Source organism: Haematobia irritans, chromosome 5, assembly GCF_050003625.1.
Source record: "Haematobia irritans isolate KBUSLIRL chromosome 5, ASM5000362v1, whole genome shotgun sequence".
Classification (NCBI taxonomy): Eukaryota; Metazoa; Arthropoda; class Insecta; order Diptera; family Muscidae; genus Haematobia; species Haematobia irritans.
In genome coordinates, this window is record NC_134401.1 from 44,169,851 (window position 1) to 44,190,058 (window position 20,208).

Consider the following 20,208-nt stretch of genomic DNA (forward strand, 5'->3'; position numbering starts at 1 on the left):
ATGTCCCATTTTTGTTGTCAAAAACCTTTTGGCAAAATCCCCTATAGTTTCGACAAAAATTTCCTAAAAAAAATAATATTTTACAAAATTTCGTACAGAACTGAAATTTTCTATAACTCTCAAAATAAACCCAGCCAACTGCACTTAAATCGATGATTTGACGGTGGCAAAGGAAAAGAGATATGTTTGTACGAATTTATTTCGGCATAAGCCGGCTATCATGTAAAACCTTTTTCGGAAGGTTCAAGTGTGGTTTACTTTTGGGTTTAGTGAACTGCCTGAATTTATTCTGATAATTGGTTGATAGGTCTGCAAGTAGAGGATGCTGATGAGGAATGTGGTAATTCCGAAACGTGCGTCCATCCAACCATCTTGCAGTCTATAGGACTTTGCCCAAATAAATTTGACAACCATTATTTTCCTCTGTTGGTTAAGCTACACTTGTAGTTTAGTCAATGCATGGTTTTAAGCTGAAATCAAAAACAACAACAAAATTTTTTATATAGAAATTAAAATTTGACAAAAATTCCTAAAGAAATCACAATTTTGACACAATTTTCTACAGAAATGAGATTTTGACAAAATTTCCTATAGAAATCACAATTTTGACAAATTTTCTAAAGCAATGAAATTTTGTCAAAATTTTCTAAAGCAATGAAATGTTGTCAAAATTTTTAAGGAAATAAAGTTTAAAAAAAAAAAAATTATAAAAATTAAAATTTGACAAAAACTCCTAAAGAACTTAAATGTTGACAAAATTTTCTACAGAAATGAGATGTTGACAAAATTTCCTATAGAAATGAAACTTTTACAAAATTTTCTATAGAAATAAAATTTTGACAAAATTTTCTATAGAAATAAAATTTTGACAAAATTTTCTATAAAATAAAATTTTGACAAGATTTCCTATAGAAATCAAAATTTTGACAAAATTTTTTTATAGAAATGAAATTTTGACAAAATTTTCTATAGAAATAATATTTTGACAAAATTTTCTATAAAATAAAATTTTGACAAAATTTTCTATAAAATAAAATTTTGACAAAATTTTCTATAAAATAAAATTTCGACAAAATTTTCTATGAAATAAAATTTTGACAAAATTTCCTATAGAAATCAAAATTTTGACAAAATTTTCTAAAGCAATGAAATTTTGTCAAAATTTTCTATAGAAATAAAATTTTGACAAAATTTCCAATAGAAATGAATTTTTGAAAAAATTTTCTATAGAAATGAAATTTCGACAAAATTTCCTATAGAAATGAAACTTTGACAACATTTTCTATAGAAATAGGATTTTGACAAAATTTTCCATAAAATAAAATTTTGACAAAATTTCCTATAGAAATGAATTTTTGACAAAATTTTATAGAGAAATGAATTTTTGACAAAATTTCCTATAGAAATGAAAATTTTAAAAAATTTTCTATAGAAATGAATTTCTGAAAAATTTTTTTATAGAAATGAAATTTTGACAAAATTTTCTATAGAAATTATATTTTGACAAAATTTTCTATATAATAAAATTTTGACAAAATTTTCTATGAAATAAAATTTTGACAGAATTTCCTATAGAAATGAATTTTTGATAAAATTTTCTATAGAAATGAATTTTTGAAAAATTTTCTAAAGAAATGAAATTTTGACAAAATTTTCTATAAAATAAAATTTTGACAAAATTTCCTATAGAAAAGAATTTTTGAAAAAATTTTCTATAGAAATGAAATTTTGACAAAATTTTCTATAAAATAAAATTTTGACAAAATTTCCTATAGAAATGAAAATTTGACAAAATTTTCTATAGAAATAAAATTTTGACAAAATTTTTTATATAATTTTCCTATAGAAAATTTCCTATAGAAATGAATTTTTCATAAAATTTTTTGAATTTCTGAAATTTTTTTTTATAGAAATGAAATTTTGACAAATTTTTTTTTAGAAATAATATTTGGACAAAATTTTCTATAGAAATAAAATTTTGACAACATTTTCTATCAAATAAAATTTTGGCAAAATTTCCAATAGAATTGAATTTTTGGAAAATTTTTCTATAGGAATAAAATTTTGGCAAAATTTTCAATAGAAATAAAATTTTGAGAAAATTTTCTATAAAATAAAATTTTGACAAAATTTCGTATAGAAATGAATTTTTGACAAAATTTTCTATAGAAATGAATAATTTTGACAGAATTTTGTATAAACAAAAAAGTTTTGCAAAATTTCGTATAGACAGGCAATTTTGGCAAAATTTCCTATGGCCAAAAAATTTGAGACAATTTCCTATAGACAAGAAATTTGACAAAATTTTCATTAACCAAGAAATTTTAACAAAATTTCTTAGGTAAAGCAAATTTTGGAAAATTTTCCTATAGAAATGAAATTTTGACAAAATTTCCAATAGAATTGAAATTTGGACAAAATTTCCTATAGAAATGCATTTGTGGCAAAATTTCGTATAGAAATTAAATTTTCATAAAAATTTGCTGTAGAAACGAAATTTCGATAAAAATTTCCTATAGAAATGAATATTTGATAAAAATTGCCAATTGAAATGTAATTTTTTCAAAATTTCTTATAGACAAGAAATTTTGGCAAAATTTCCTACGGACAAGAAATTTGACATAAATTCATATAGATGAGAAAGTTGACAAAATTTTCAATAATCAAAAAATTTTGACAAAATTTCCTAAATAAAGCAAATTTTGGAAAATTTTCCTATAGAAATACAATTTTGACAATATATCGTATAGGAATTAAATTTTGGGAAAATTTCCTCTAGAAATGAAAACATCAGAATATATCCTACAGTAATACAATTTTGATAAAAAATTTCCTGTAGAAATAAAATTTCGATAAAAATTTCGTATAGAAATGAATATTTGATAAAAATTACCAATAGAAATGTAATTTTGACAAAATTTTTTATAAACAAAAATTTTCACAACATTTCTTATAGACAAGAAATGTTCACAAAATTTTCTATGGACAAGAAATTTGACAAAATTTTCAATAATAAAATGAAATTTTGACAAAATTTCCAATAGAATTGAAATTTTGAAAGAATTTTCTATAGAAATAATTTTTTTGCAAAATTTCTTACAGAAATTAAATTTTGGGAAAATTTCCTATAGAAATGAAAGCTGCAGAAAATCAGTAATGAAATTTTGATAAAAATTTCCTGTAGAAATGAAATTTTGTCTAAGTTTCTGATGAACATGAATTTTGACCAAATTTCCTAATGAAATTATATTTGGGAAAATTTTCTATAGACATGAAATTTTGTTATTTTTGATTTTTCTTTTCCAACCGACTATGACAATTAATGTCCCATTTTGGTTAACAAAAAACTTTGGGTTCCTTGCTGTACGACAATGGACGCCTGTGCTCTCTCTCTCTCTCTCTGTCCCTTCTCAAAAAATATTGTTGCTCTTTTTGCTTCATATTTTATGCCTACTTAATTTAATAAAGTTCTATAAAATTTTCGTAATTAAAAAGTTTCAATTACCACCCAAAGTCTCTTGAAAACAAAGTTTTTTGTTGGATGGAGCCACTTGCCAACTTTGTTGGGCTCCCACAAAATGTCAAGAATGCCAGAAAAGCCTAAATGACGTTGAATAAAGGATTTACCTTGTCAGAAAATTTAATTAATTTTTTTGTTTTGTGTTGAATCGTTAAACCTCAAATTAAGGCATATTTCACAAGACAATGCCTCAGGCATTCTCGTGACCAAGGAAAACAAAATATTTTAATTTATCATTTTTTAATTTTGTTTTATGACTTTTTTATTAACAATTTCATAATAACTTTAGACTGGAGACACATATGGCATAAACCAGAAGTGTGCTTTAGCCGAAAAACAAAACAGTTCCATATCCTCCCAACTAACTAAAAGGCCAATATCGAGTGTGGTGTAGAGTGTTCACCAACAGCTGCATGGCGTTGGTTCTATTCAAAATCGTTTCTACAAACTGTTATTACCTTTGGGCTATTATGGCCTTCATTGGAGCCACCAAACACAAACAATTCAAATTAGAAATTCCAATAGAATTTTTTGGTCATAAATTTTAAAAATACAACTCCTGTTTTTGTTTAAGAAAAAAAAAATTCAAATATGAATGGTCAGCAAGTCTCTCACACGACTTGTTGTTTTGGCAAATTACGTTATGGCCATTTTACCATTAGGGGTAAATTTAATAACAGAAAAGTTGGCAAGAAATGGAATTTGCTATTGACTGTAGCAGGAACAAGGTAATAAATTGACAAAATTGTGTTGTCACTTGGATAGGAGGTTTTTTGCTTTGATTTCTGGCAAAACAAATCATCCATCTGCCGTTTGGACATAAGGACGTAGAATGAAAAAAAAAACATTAAAGTAAAATGTAAAATAGGCCAATATACATTTTTAATAATTTGAGAAAGTGACATAAATCGGAAATATTTTTGAGCATTTTTTTCCAAAACAAACAAAATCGATTTAAGCCCTTTAACATTTTACCGAAAAAAATTTTAAATCTCAGATCCTTTATTAATTTTTGCTTTTCCGACATTGCTGAAATAGACATTTATGCCGTACGCATACAAAAAAAAACTCATCCCATTGCTTCCAAAATTCCACAAGGCATTATAAGTAGGGAAGCGACCATTCGGTAGACAAAGACTCAGACGAAAACGAATCGAATACAACAAAAAAAAATTGGAGCACTGGCCAGAATTCTTGGAATTTCAGATGAATTGAGTGAGTCGTGTAGCGTTGATAACGAGGCACCATTCTGTGGCAAATAAATCAATATTTTGCTTTTAATTTTATGCCATTGGCAATTGGCCCCAGACAATATTGAGGTTTCAAATTTGATTAGGGTGCTCAGAGTGAGGGAGAGCGATAGAGGGGTAGGGGGAATTTAAAAGACAATGGCTAACCTGAATGCCATTATGAGGATATATGGGGACAGACAAAAAAATCCTAATTCAATAACCTGTTAATGACAGGTCGAAAATGAAAGTGGGCTATAGCTAAGCCATTAAAGTATAAAACGTTAATGTGAAAAATTAAATAATACGATGAATATATAAAATGTCCAAATTTTTTCAATGAAAATAAAATCAATTTCAATAAAAATAAATAAAAAAAATAACATATTGCCAATATCGTAAATAGAACCAACATTTTGAAAAAATCTTGGGAAATTCAAATTTTGACAAAATTTCTCATATACAAAAAATATTTACAAAAATTTCTAAGGAAATAAAATTTTAACAAAATTGCTTATAGAAATTTAGATTTTTTTTTTGGTTTCCAATAGAAATAAAATTTTGGAAAAAAATTCATAGAGGACTAAAACTTTGAGAAAGTTACCTAGGGAAATAAAATTTTTCCATAGAAAATAAAACTTTAACTAGATTTCCAAAAGAAATTAATTTTCATTAGGCGAAAAATTTTGACAAAATTTCGTATATATAAAATTTTGACAATATTTCTGTCAGAAATAAAATTTTGACAAAGATTTCTAGAGAAATAAAATTTTTGAAATAAATTTGTTGAAAGTAAATTTTTTTACAAAAAAAAAATTGCAAAATCTCCTATTAAAATGAAATTTTGACAAAATCTCCTATTAAAATGAAATTTTGACAAAATTTCTCATAAAAATTAAATTTTGACAAAATTTCCTGTTTAAATCAAATTTTCTATAGAAATAGAATTTTGACAAAATTTTCTATCAAAATGAAATTTGGACAAAATTTCCTAGAGACAAGAAATGTTGAGAAAGGAATAAATTTGTTGAAAGTAAATTTTTTGACAAAAAAAAAAAATATGGCAAAATCTCCTATTAAATGAAATTTTGACAAAATTTCTTATAAAAATGAAATTATGACAAAATTTCCTGTTTAAATCAAATTTTCTATAGAAATAGAATTTTGAAAAAATTTTCTATCAAAATGAAATTTGGACAAAATTTCCTAGAGTAAATTTTTTGACAAAAAAAATATGGTAAAATCTCCTATTAAATGAAATTTTGACAAAATTTCTTATAAAAATGAAATTTTGACAAAATTTCTTATAACAATGAAATTTTGACAAAATTTCCTGTTTAAATCAAATTTTCTATAGGAATAGCATTTTGACAAAATTTTCTATTAAAATGAAATTCGGACAAAATTTCCTAGAGACAAGAAATGTTGAGAAAGTTTCCTATAAAAATGAAACTTTGATAAAATTTTTATAAAAATGAAATTTTGATAAAATTTTCTATAAAAATGAAATTTTGACAAAATTTTCTATATATAGAGATTTTTTTTTTAATTCCTACAGAAATAAAATTTTGGAAAAAACTGCATAGAGGACTAAAATTTTAAGAAAGTTACCTACAGAAATAAAATGTTTCCATACAAAATAAAACTTTAACTAGATTTCCAAAAGAAATTAATTTTCATTAGGCGAAAAATTTTGAAAAAATCTCGTATATATAAAATTTTGACAAGATTTCTGTCAGAAATAAAATTTTGCAAAGATTTCTAGAGAAATAAAATTTTTGGAATAAATTCCTTGAAACCACATTTTTTGATAAAACAAAATTTAGCAAAATCTTCTATTAGAATGAAATTTTGACAAAATTTCCTTTAAAAATGAAATTTTGACAAAAATTCCTATAGAAAAAAATTTGACAAAATTTTCTATCAAAATGAAATTTTGATAAAATTTTCTATAAAAATGAAATTTAATGAAAGTTTGACAAAATTTCTTATAAAAATGAAATTTTGACTAAATTTTCTGTTTGAAATTAAATTTTGAAAAAAAAAAAATTATAGAAATGAAATTTTGATAAAATATCCTGTAAAAATTAAATTTTGACAAAATTTTCTATAGAAATGAAATCTTGACAAAATTTCCTTTAAAACTGAAATTTTTACAAAATTTTCTATAAAAATGAAATTTGGACAAAATTTCCTGGATACAAGAAATTTTGAGAAAATTTCCTATAAAAATGAAATTTTGACAAAATTTTCTATAGAAATGAAATTTTGGCAAAATTTCCCGTAGGAATTAAATTTTGACAAAATTTTCTATAGAAATGAAATTTTGACAAAATTTCCTTTAAAACTGAAATTTTAACAAAATTTTCTGTCAAAATTTCCTATAAAAAAGAAATTTTGACAAAATTTCCTATGAACAAGAAATTTTACAAAATGTTATATAAAAATGAAATTTTAACAAAATTTCTTATAAAAATTTAATTTTGACAAAATTTCCCTTTAAAATTAATTTTGACAAAATATGCTATAAAAATTAAATTTTTACAAAATTTCCCATAAAAATAAAATTTTGACAACATTTTCTATAAAAATGAAATTTTAACAAAATTTTCTATAAAAATTTATTTTTTACAAAATTTTCTATAAAAATTAAATTTTTACAAAATTTTCTATAAAAGTGAAATTTTGAGAAAGTTTCCTATAAAAACGAAATTTTCATAAAATTTTCTATAAAAATGAATTTTGACAAAATTTTTTATAAAACTGAAATTTTGAAATTAAATTTTGACAATATTTTCTATAGAAATGAAATTTTGGCAAAATTTCCTGTAGAAATTAAATTTTGACAAAATATTCTATAAAAAAGAAATTTTGACAAAATGTCATATAAAAATGAAATTTTTACAAAATTTCTTAAAAAAAAATTAAATTTTTACAAAATTTATTATAAAAATTAAATTTTACAAAATTTCCTATAAAAATGAAATTTTGAGAAAGTTTCCTATAAAAATGAAATTTTCATAAAATTTCCTATAAGAATGAAGTTTGACAAAATTTCTTATAAAAATGAAATTTTGACAAAATTTCTTATAAAATGAAATTTTGACAAAATTTCCTGTTTGAAAATAAATTTTGACAAAATTTTCTATAGAAATGAAATTTTGACAAAATTTTCTGTAGAAATTTAATTTTGACAAAATTTTCTATAGAAATGAAATTTTGACAAAATTTCCTTTAAAACTGAAATTTTAACAAAATTTTCTATAAAAATGAAATTTTTACAAAATTTCTTATAAAAATTAAATTTTTACAAAATTTCTTATAAAAATTAAATTTTTAGAAAATTTCTTATAAAAATTAAATTTTTACAAAATTTCTTATAAAAATTAAATTTTTACAAAATTTCTTATAAAAATTAAATTTTTACAAAATTTCGTATAAACATTAAATTTTTACAAAATTTCCTATAATATGAAATTGTGACAATATTTCATATAAAAAAGAAATTTTTTCAAAATGTCATATAAAAATGAAATTTTGATAAAATGACACATAAAATTAAAATTTGGACACAAATTCCTATAAAAATGAAGTTTTGACAAAATTTCCAATAAAAAAGAAATTTTGACAAAATTTTCTATAAAAAATAAAATTTTGACAAAATTATCTGTAAAAATTAAATGTTGAGAAAATTTCCTGAAGAAATGAAATTTTGAGAAAATTTCCTGAAGAAAGGAAATTTTGACAAAATTTCCTATCAAATTGAAATTTTGACAAAATTTCCTAAAGAAATGAAATTTTGGCAATTTTTTTTTATCATAATTAAAAATTTTCTATTAACAAATGACAATAATTTTCATTTAAATTAAATATTAAAGACTTAAAATTTTTCATACCCAATCCATTGCAGGTTTTTTGCTATAGTGTGTCACCACATACTGACAACCCTACTACAAATGCCACCCAGACATTGTGATTCCTTCCGTTTTTATGAATATTTGCAAAATTATTTTTTTATTTGTTTGTTTAAGAAATATTTTCAATTATTTGTTTGTTTATTTAAGCGTTAATCTTATTTGGTATTTGAGTGTCAATTTTTAGTATCGTTTTAGGATTTTTACGATTCGTTTTCTACGTTTTTTATCGGTCTACACTTGTTTGTTATGATTTAATAGTTGGTAAACAAATATACAAAAAAAAAAGAAATTTAATGAAATATTGATCAAATATAAAAAAAATGTGTTAATGGTTAATGACTCCATAGAGCTGCTGGCTATGATGATGGTTGGTGGTTTAGGTTTCATGTTACTGCTGCTTCCCTTCGGGCAACCAATAGACGTTCATTCATTTATTTACAGTCGTACTTTAAGGGAATGGAGACTGAAATATAAAACTAACGATATACAAATATGTCTGATACTTCAATCATTCATATTATTGGTGATTTTATTGAACCAGGATATGTTCGGATAAAATATCGTATATTTAGAAAATTGTATTCTTATCGTAAATGGATTTTTTTTTGTTTTTTATTTTGTTGATTGTTGGTTATAATTTTATACAACAGAAGGCATAAGCATTGCGCTATACAATGTTGCCTTTAAAGAAATGGTTTGATTTACAAACAGCCACATGTAAAAAATTTAAACGTAAACTTGCATTTCGAAAAGAAAAATTGTCAATATTTTTTCTTTTAGGAAATTTTGAAAAAAAAAAAATTATTTCTATAATTTTATTTCCAAAATTTGAAAAAAAATCCTATAAATTTCTATAAACAAGAACTTGCCTATAAACAAGAAATTTCTATAAAATTAAAAAAAAATTATAAAACTTCATTTAAAAAAGAAATTTTGTCAAAATTTCTTAACTGTAGGGAATTTTATAAAAACCGTTAATAGGAAAGTTTGTCAAAATTTAATTTTTGTAGAAAGTTCTATTAGTTTTTTTTTTAATTTTGTAGAAATTTCTTTATAGAAGTTTCAACTTTTCTTGTTTATAGGAAATTCAATCAATAGTTAGTTCTAAGCTATGAGAAATTTTGTCAAAATTTCTCGTTTCAAAGTTTTCAATAAAAAATTTTTTTTAATGATAGAAATTTTGTCAAAATTTTTCAAAAGTTCACCATAATACGATATTTTGTCAAAATTAATTGTTTATAGAAATGTTTATAAAATTTATTAATTTAATGAAATTATATAATTTTCTTCATAAGAAATTTAGTTAAAATTTAGATAATTTTCTCAAAATTTCTGGATAATTGGAAATTTTGTCAAAATTATTTAACTATCAAAATTCTGTTTAGAAGATTTGGGGAAATTTTCATTTCTATAGGAAATTTTGTCAAAATGCGTTGTCAATAAAAAATTTTGCAAAAATTACATCTAAAGGGAATTTTGGCAAATTTCTTGTTAAAGGAAAAATTCTCAAAACTTCATGTCAATAGAAAATTTTGTCAAAATTTCTTAACTATAGTAAATTTTGTCAAAAATTTTTGTTTATAAGAAATTGTATCAATAGTTCTTAACAATGGGACATTTTGTCAAAAAAATTTGTCAATCATAACGTTTATCGCAATTTCTTTTATATAAGCAATTTTGTCAAAACTTCTTGTTTATAGGAAGATTTTTAAATTTTTTGCAAACATACAGGAAATTTTGCAAACATTTTTGTTAATTAAGAACTTTTACAAAATTTCTTTGCTTTAGGAAATTTTGTTAAAATTGATTGTAGGAAATTTTTTTAAATTCATTTTTATAGAAAATTTGTGTCGTAATTTTGAGTTTGTAGGAAATTTTGTCAAAATTTCTCGGTTATGCGAAATTCCACCAAAATTTTTTTTTTTATGGTAAATTGTATCAAATATTGTTAGCTCTAGGAAATTTTATCTAAATTTCATTTTTTAGATTTTTTTTTACAATTTATTAATTATAGAAAATTTTGTAAAAAATTATTTTTTATAAAGAATTTAGTTAAGATTTAGGCAATTTTGTCAAAATTTCTTTTTTAAGTATAAGAAATGTTATCAAAACATTTTGTTTATGGGATTTTTTAATCTATTAGCTATAGGAATTATTATCACAATTTCATTTTTAAAGACAATTTTATTAAAATTTCGGGCAATTTTTCCAAAATTCTTCTCAATAGAAACTTTTGTCAAAATTTTTTTTATTTATAGGAAATTTTGTCAAGCTTTAATTTCTATAGGAAATTTTCCAAAACTTTCGTTCCTTTAGAGAATTTTGCGAAATTTCTTATTTAAAGGAAAACATTTCAATACTTCATGTCAGAATTTCTATTTGATGGGAAATTTAGTCAAATTTTATTGAAAATAAAATATTTTAACAAAGTTTTTCCTCAATAATAAATTTTATTAAATATAATTTTGTAAAAATTTCTTCTTAATAGGATTTTTTTAATCTATTAACTATAACAATAAAAAATGTGTATCAAATTTTCTTGTCAATAGGCAATTTTTTAATTTTTTTTTGTTTATGCGAAAATCGTTCATAATCTCTTGACTATAGGAAATTTTATCAAAATTTCATTTCTTTTGAAAATTTTGCAAAAATCTATTTTTTTTTTTGGAAATTTTCAAATTTCTTATTTACAAGAATTTTTTCAAAATTTTGTGTTTATAGGTAACTACGTCCAAATTTCTTGTTTATATGATTTTTTTTTTTTTGTAATCCATTTACATTCATTAAATTTTATCAAAATTTAATTTCTATAAGAAATTTTGTAAAAATTTTATTTCTATAGGAAATTTTTTTTCAATATTTCTTGCCAATAATGAATTTTGTCATAATTTCTCGTCTATAGGGGATTTGTCAAAATTGTTTGCCCTTAGGATTTTTTATCAAAATTTCTGGATACATAATTTGGCAGAAATTTCGTGATTATAGCCAATTTTGTAAATTTTTTGCCAATGGAAATTTTGTAAAAATATATTTTTTCAAAATTTCTTATTTACAGGAATTTTTTCAAAATTTTTTGTTTATAGGTAATTACGTCAAAATTTCTTGCTTATATGAAAATTATTTCAAAATCCATTTACATTTATTAAATTTTATCAAAATCTCATTTCTATAAGAAAATTTGTAAAAATTCTTATTTACAGGAATTTTTTTTAGGATTTTTTTTATCAAAATTTCTTGATACATAATTTGGCAGAAATTTCGTGATTATAGCCAATTTTGTCAATTTTTTGCCAATGAAAATTTTGTAAAAATATCTTTTTTTTGAAAATTTTCAAAATTTCTTATTTACAGGAATTTTTTAAAAATTTTTTGTTTATAGGTAATTACGTCAAAATTTCTTGCTTATATGAAAATTATTTCAAAATCCATTTACTTTTATTAAATTTTATCAAAATCTCATTTCTATAAGAAATTTTGTAAACAGTTTATATCTATAGGAAATTTTGTCAATATTTCTTGCCAATAGTGAATTTTGTCATAATTTCTCTTCTATAGGGGATTTGTTAAAATTTCTTGCCCATAGGATTTTTTTGACAAAATTTCTTGATACACAATTTGGCCAAAATTTCGTCATTATAGTCAATTTTGTAAATTTATTGCCAAAAGGAAATTTTGTAAAAATTTCTTGTCTATAGACAATTTTGAATAAGAAAATTTAGCAAATTTTTTTAAAAATATAACTTTTTCTCAAATTATTTTCTCTGTAGCAAAATTTCTTTTCATCCATATGTATTTATTAAATTTTATCAACATTTAATTTTTATAAGAAATTTTACCAAAATATCTTTATTATAGAAAATTAAGTCAAAATTTGATGTTGGTATAAAATTTGTCGAAATTTCTTGTTTATAGATAAGTTAGTGCAAATTTCGTGATTATATGCAATTTTGTCAAAATTTCTTATCATTAGCGAATTTTGTCATAATTTCTCGTCTATAGGGAATTTTGTTAAAATTTCTTGTTTAAAGGATTTTTTCTTTCAAATTTTTTTAGCAATAGGAAATTTTCTCAAATTTTCTTGTTTTTAGGAAATTTTCAAACAATTTCTCGCACAGAAAAAAAAGTGCCTCGTAAATTTAAGAAGATTTTTACAATAATTTATTACAAGAATTTTCCAGAATTTTAGTTCATTTTTCGTATCTTCAACGAAAATTAACTACTCGAAAGGAAATTTTACAAATTCTAAGTAGCAATCGTTTAGTTCATGTCCTACAAAATACGATGGAAATTTCCTTAAAAATTTTCTTAACAGGTAGTTAAAAATTCGTTTGTCATGCTATAAAACTACTTGTGAAATGTATAGTATTTTCTAAATAATAAGTGCAATTTACTATAAGATTTTTTTGTATGAGAAAATATTTTTGTACGAAAAATGAACTTGAAAGTGGATAGCAATTTCTTACTGACAATTCCTATAGTTAATAATTGTTGGTAAAAAATTACCCAATGAAATATTTTTAGTTCACATGTAATTAAATTTATAGACATTTTCGTCAAAAATGGTAGATAACATTTCTTGAAAATTTTGCAAATTTTAAGTTAAACGTTTCATTGTTCGTAAACTGGTGTGCCTTTACGAATATTATTCTTAGAGTAAATTGTCAGCAGATGCGATGAACTAATGCATAGTACAGAGATCTTTCTCGGCATAGTGCAATGTGATTAATGTAAAGATGATGTTACTTGAGTTTTGTTGTGTATACATGAGCGTGGGGTTGTTTTTATTTTTGTATTTAGTGGTTTGTGTGTGTGTGTGTATTTGTTATTCGCGGATGGTTTATTTGGCTGGATGAGGTGTTGTTTTCAATAAAGGCACATGTGTTTTTGTTGTTGTAGGAATGTTTTGGCTTTGCTTGGTTTTGTTTGGCATGCTTCAGTTGTATAGTTGGCGTTGGCGTGGGCTGTTGCATCTTTTAAGTAGGTATGCAACAAGGGAGTATAAAGGCATGGAATATTTTGGATTTTTGAGACATATATTGGTGTTTGTTTATTAAACCTTTTAAATGAAAGTTATTAATATTTTATCGGTAGTTTAGAAAAAAGTTATTACGAATATTTAGGAAAATATGTTGAAATTGAAAGTGTATTGAAATTTTTATTATTCTATGTAAAAAATTAATATTCAATTCCAGATGAATTTGAATTTTTGTTATATCTCAGCGTATAGTTTATTCATAAATTGGTAAGTATTTTTTTAATATGACTTTCTTTTAAAAAGAATATTTTTTATGTATATTATTATTTGTTAATTAATTAATGTTTTTCTTTGTTGTAAAAACAATATTTAATTTCAGAGCAACTCCAGATGGATTCGAACAAATAAAAAATAGAGAATTGGTAAGTTTTCTTTTAAAAATTGGCTTTATTTTAACTAGAATATTTACGTTTTTGTGACCTTTTTATCATCAAAATTACAGGTTTTTAATGCCTTATCTTAGTATTTCTTTAATCAAATTTTTTTGGAAACCAATGTAATATTTTTAATGTAAAAACAAATATTTAATTTCAGAATAACCCCTTAAACATTTGGACAACTTTTTAGTACTCCTTTGCCTGTAATTTAATAGTGAATTGGTAAGGATTCTTTAACTTTCTTTTAGCCCTGGACAGTCATCCTTATTTTTTGTACATTAACGTCAGCCTTCGTCATTTTGACTACGGCTCATTTCAAGACGCTAAAATTTTCATCGTGAGCGAAAAAGTGAACCAAACTTGAGTTTATTTTCTTATTCAATTTGGTTTTAAGTAGTTAAAACAAAAATTCATAAAACGGTCGAATTAGTATAACTTAAATTCACCATTTCCCAATAGACTAAAATGCATTTTAAATCGAAAATGAAATTACGTGTCGTCATTTTGACGAATGATGACTGTCTAGGGTTATCAATAATATTTGGTTTTTAATGCATATTATTATTTTTTTCATTAGATATTTTGAAAACTTATTTAATAATTTTATTTAATATTTAATTTCAGAGTAACCCAAATAAATTTGGACAACTTTTTATATTTCCCCTCAGCGTACAATTTAATTGGTAAGTTTTATATTAAAACTTTGGCTTTCTTTCAACTAGAATATTTATTTTATTATATCCTTCACATCGATAACAACACAGTTTTATGAGTTTATTTAGAATACTTCATTATTTCTCTAATTGTTTCAGGTACAAATTTTATGAGATACGTTTTCCAAAGAAAAGTTGAATTCTTTACACCATTTGATAAAATGCCCCAAATATGGTAAGTTACAAGCTAAAATGAAGAATTAAAAATTATATTTCATTACATGGTGTTAATTTTTAACAATTTTCATTTTTGTTTCCATTTTTTCCAGCAAGATATCACAAACTACCTACGATGAATAAAAAAAGGATAAGTCAAAATGTCCAAACAACGGGTTCAAATGAACTACTCTCTGTTCCACGTGGTCATAATTTTTATTCACAAAAAACATTGTATTAAGAACTTTCATCATAAGTTTTTATAATAAAGTACTTTTGCTTAAAGAAAGTTTAATTTTAATGTATGAACATTTTCATAATAGTAAAACGGTTTGTTGTTCCTTTAATTATTTAATTTCTCTGTACTGTGGAATGATTGATTTAAAAATAGTTCAGTCGTCCACATTTTAAAGAGACTGTTAACCAATTTTTATTATCGGGTTTCCCACAAAATAAGCAAGTAAACCAAAATAATACTGACTTTTTAACTTGGTAGGGGTATATAAATCTTATGGTGTTGTAAAAATGAACTAAAATACAATGTTATAGATGAACTAAAATTTAAGAGAATTATAAACTAGACAAGTTGAAAAAAATCTTAAGGGCTAAATCATGGTCAATATTACTACAGTTTAGTTCATTTTGCAATGGAAAAGGGTTCACTGTTTTTTCAGTGCGTCCTTAGGAAATTGTACAAATTTTTTATTTATATTTCCTTTCTATCGGAAATTTTCCTAAGTGTATGATAAACTGAGGGAGCTAGAGATAGAACAACGTATCAACTATGTATACATGTAAAACCTTAATGACGATTATTTATGACTTACTGCTGCGGTATACTATTTAGTATTTCCTAACCGAAATAACCTCGTTTTCAACACTAAAAACCTATACCCCATAAACGAAACACACTTATAGACACACACACACACTCTTCTATACATATTCACCCATAAACTCTTAGTTTTCGGTTACCTTAGGAATGTCAAGTGTTGGCACAGGGAGAGTAATATACAATTGAGAAAGGTATTATAGAAAAGGAATGACAGGAGGAAGAGTGTGTTGGGGAGGGGTGGTGGTGGGGGAGACCATAGTAGTAACGTAAACAAATAAACTGTGTAAGAAAACGCATTATTTGGTAATTATCGACAAAATTCTAATAAACAATCAACAAATCAATGTAACCAGCGTCACACCACCATATAGCCAGCATAACAGCAAGCAATATCAGCAGCACCAGCACCCTCTCCACAACTAACACCACACCCTTGAGTAGTAAAAAATACACTGCTCCGTTTATTGAGAGAGTGTGAGAAAGAGAGTAGGGGGGTTTTTATGGTCTTCTTTGGTGTTTTGCTCATACGGTAGTGAAATCTACAAAAAAAAAATCAATTGTCTTTCATTCACCCATTTTTTTTTTTTTTGGAGAAGAAGAGTCCATAAACCCATTTGCAGAACGTGGCATATCAGTGATAATGGCTATGAGATTACATTCACATGGATATAAAAATGCTGTTATCTCCACAATTGGGTGAACAGTATTTGGCTCCGTTGTTTTTGGTGCTATTCGGAAAATTGCACTGACAAAAGGAAGATGGGTAATGTCATTGTAGTATTTATTGGTCCTCGTTAAATGATTTCTTGTGTAGTTTTCGTGTTGTCGGAAAGGAAAAGTTTTCAAATTCCGTTAGGACTTTAGTTAGGCGAACTAACATTATCCTATTATCCTTTTAGTAACACGAGGGAGGGGTTGTGACAATAGTTTTTGATCATTGATTAAAGTGGTAATGTATGTTAGATTTTGGCGATTTTGTTCTCTGGGACTAAATGGCTTTTCATGTCATCGGAAGATAGCTTAATGATTTTTATCACTGCGAGGATAACTTAAGGGAAACATTTCTAGAAGATAGTTAATAGAATGATGGATAGGAGTAAATGTATCCCTATATATATAGAAGACTATTAAGGGTGTGCTGGTATACTCATTTCACCAGAAGTATCCATTGAGTAATGGAAAAACTACAAGGCTATGGCAAGATTTTGACCCATATCACTATTCTTTGCTAATTTTATATAAAGGAAGGAAGAGATTGATATCACCAAACATATGAAAGTTGTAACCCCAAAAGAAGATTACATAAAATCCATTACATATTTTCTTGAAACGAAAGGCATATTTCCATCCGTCTATCTATATTGAAACTCTTTCTTTCAAAGGAATGAATTCATTCACCTCAAATAACATATGAACAGGCCATTTCGATTATTTTTTATACCCTGCGCCATGCTGTGGGTGCATATGTTTGCAACACCCAGAAGGAGACGAGATAGACACATGGTGTCTTTGGCAAAAATGCTCAGGTTGGGCTTCTGAGTCGATATAGCCATGTCCGTCTGTCTGTGAACACATTTTTGTGATCAAAGTATAGCTCGCAATTTAAGTCCAATCGCCTTCAAATTTGGCACATATTCCTAATTTGGGTCAGAATATAACCCTATTGATTTTGGAAGAAACCGATTTAGATTTAGATATAGCTTCCATATATATCTTTCGCCCGATATGCACTAATATGGACCCAGCAGCCAGAGTTTTATACCGATTTGCTTGAAATTTTGTACAAACATAGCACTTAGTCGTATAGTCAAGGGTGCAAAATTTGATTGAAATCGGTTCAGATTTAGATATAGATCCCGTATATATCTTTCGACCGATATGGACTAATATGGTCCCACAAACCAGAGTTTTATCCCAATTTGGTTGAAATTTTGCACTAGGAGTACAATTAGTAGTATAGTCAAGTGTACCAAATTTTATTGAAATCGGTTCAGATTTAGATATAGCTCCCATATATATCGTTCGACCGATTTACACTCATATGACCACAGTGGCCAATTTTTTACCTCGATTTACTTGCAATTTTGCACAGGAAGTAGAATTAATATTCTAACTGTCTGTATCAAATTTGGTTGAAATCGGTTCAGATTTAGATATAGCTCCCATATATAGCTTTCGTCTGATTTACACTCATACGACCACAGAGACCAATTTTTTACTCCGATTTAGTTGAAATTTTGCACAGGGAGTAGAATTACCATTGCAGCTATGCGTGCCTAATTTGGTTGAAATCGGTTCAGGTTTAGATATAACTCCCATATATATCGTTCGACCGATTTAAACTCATATGCCCACAGAGACCAATTTTTTACTCCGATTTAGTTGAAATTTTGCACAGAGAGTAGAATTACCATTGTAGCTATGCGTGCCTAATTTGGTGGAAATCGGCTCAGATTTAGATATAGCTCCCATATATATCGTTCGACCGATTTACACTCATATGACCACAGTGGCCAATCTTTTACTGCGATTTACTTTAAATTTTGCATAGGAAGTAGAATTAATATTCCAACTGTCTGTACCAAATTTGGTTGAAATCGGTTCAGATTTAGATATAGCTCCCATATATAGCTTTCGCCTGATTTACACTCATACAACCACAGAGGCCAATTTTTTACTCCGATTTAGTTGAAATTTTGCACAGGGAGTAGAATTACCGTTGTAGCTATGCGTGCCTTATTTGGTTGAAATCGGTTCAGATTTAGATATAGCTCCCATATATATGTTTTTCTGATTTCGATAAAAATGGTCAAAATACCAACATTTTCCTTGTAAAATCGTCTCTGCTTAGTCGAAAAGTAATAAAAATTACTTTAATTTTCCTAAATTTCTAATACATATATATCGAGCGATAAATCACAAATAAACTTTTGAGAAGTTTCCTTAAAATTGCTTCAGATTTAAATGTTTCCCATATTTTTGTTTTCTAACATTGTGTTCCACCCTAGTGTCTTAGCCGACTTAAATTTTGAGTCTATAGATTTTGTAGAAGTCTATCAAATTCTGTCCAGATCGAGTGATATTTAACTGTATGTATTTGGGACAAACCTTTATATAGCACCCAACACACTGGACGGATGTGATATAGTATCGAAAATTTAGATCTACAAAGTAATGCATGGTATAATATAGTCGGTCCCGCCAGACTTTTGACTTTCCTTATTTGTTTTAGGTTGATTTAAGACTATTTTACATTTCTAGAACATTTAAAGAAGAAAATTTTTGCATAGACGTTAAAAGTAATGACATAGAAATAACTTACATTTTTTTTTTGCATAAGAACCTATTACGGAGATCATGCTGTAATAGGTTCTTATTGCGAATTACCCAGCAAAACAATGGAAAGGTGTCACTTTTAATGAATACCCTAAAATTGTCTTCAAGAGATTGACTATCCATTTTAGTGCTCCGAAGTCATTATAATTTTCAAAGGAATGAATCCGTTCACCTCAAATATGAACACGACATTTCGTAATAGGTTCTTATGTAGAATTATCCAACACGTAATGGGAGGTTATTACTTTTAAAGAACATCTATAAATTATCTTCTGGATATGGACTTCTCCTGCTGTAAATAAAATTTAAAGGAATAAATCCATTTACCTCAAATATGAACAGCACAATTTTTTGGTTGACTTAAGAATTTTTTAGGTCTATGTAAAATTCATTGCTACCGACCCCATATTGCACTACTTCCTGATCCTCATAATATTTTTATTGCTTGTTTAGCTACAAAGTTTTTGCTGGGTACAAGTATGGTATCCGTAATAGGTACTTTTCTAAAATGAACCACCGTGGTGCAATGGTTAGCATGCCCGCCTTGCATACACAAGGTCGTGGGTTCGATTCCTGCTACGACCGAACACCTAAAAAAATTTTCAGCGGTGGATTATCCCACCTCAGTAATGCTGGTGACATTTTTGAGGGTTTCAAAGCTTCTCTAAGTGGTTTCACTGGAATGTGGAACGCCGTTCGGACTCGGCTATAAAAAGGAGGTCCCTTGTCATTGAGCTTAACATGGAATCGGGCAGCACTCAGTGATAAGAGAGAAGTTCACCACTGTGGTATCACAATGGACTGAATAGTCTAAGTGAGCCTGATACATCGGGCTGCCACATAACCTAACCTAAAATGACCTGGGTAAAAAGACAGCAAACCTAGATAAATCATGGACACTACAAACATTTCTTGTTTATTTCTCGCAAACTATTGTGTGTGCTCATACCATCTCATATGCCTAAAATGTAGCTCCTGCTACTGCTTTAGAGAAGTACTTTTTTATAGAGACTGTCTTTGAGAAAGTTAGCAAGATTTCCATTTAACTGAAATTGGTTACCTATGTTGAACTACATCTAAGATTATTTGG

At 25.8% G+C, this 20,208-nt stretch overlaps 1 protein-coding gene and 1 long non-coding RNA gene across 5 annotated transcripts in view; one reads left to right on the plus strand and one right to left on the minus strand.

The window, feature by feature from the left end:
• Window positions 1-20,208, minus strand: part of ths (thisbe) — a 298,573-nt gene that overhangs the window by 102,212 nt on the left and 176,153 nt on the right. The gene's annotated exons all lie outside the window — the stretch shown is intronic.
• On the plus strand, window positions 14,012-14,991 carry LOC142238216 (uncharacterized). The gene is made up of 4 exons (XR_012722681.1): window positions 14,012-14,063; window positions 14,236-14,300; window positions 14,703-14,761; window positions 14,891-14,991. It is a non-coding gene; the product is annotated as an uncharacterized LOC142238216 (long non-coding RNA).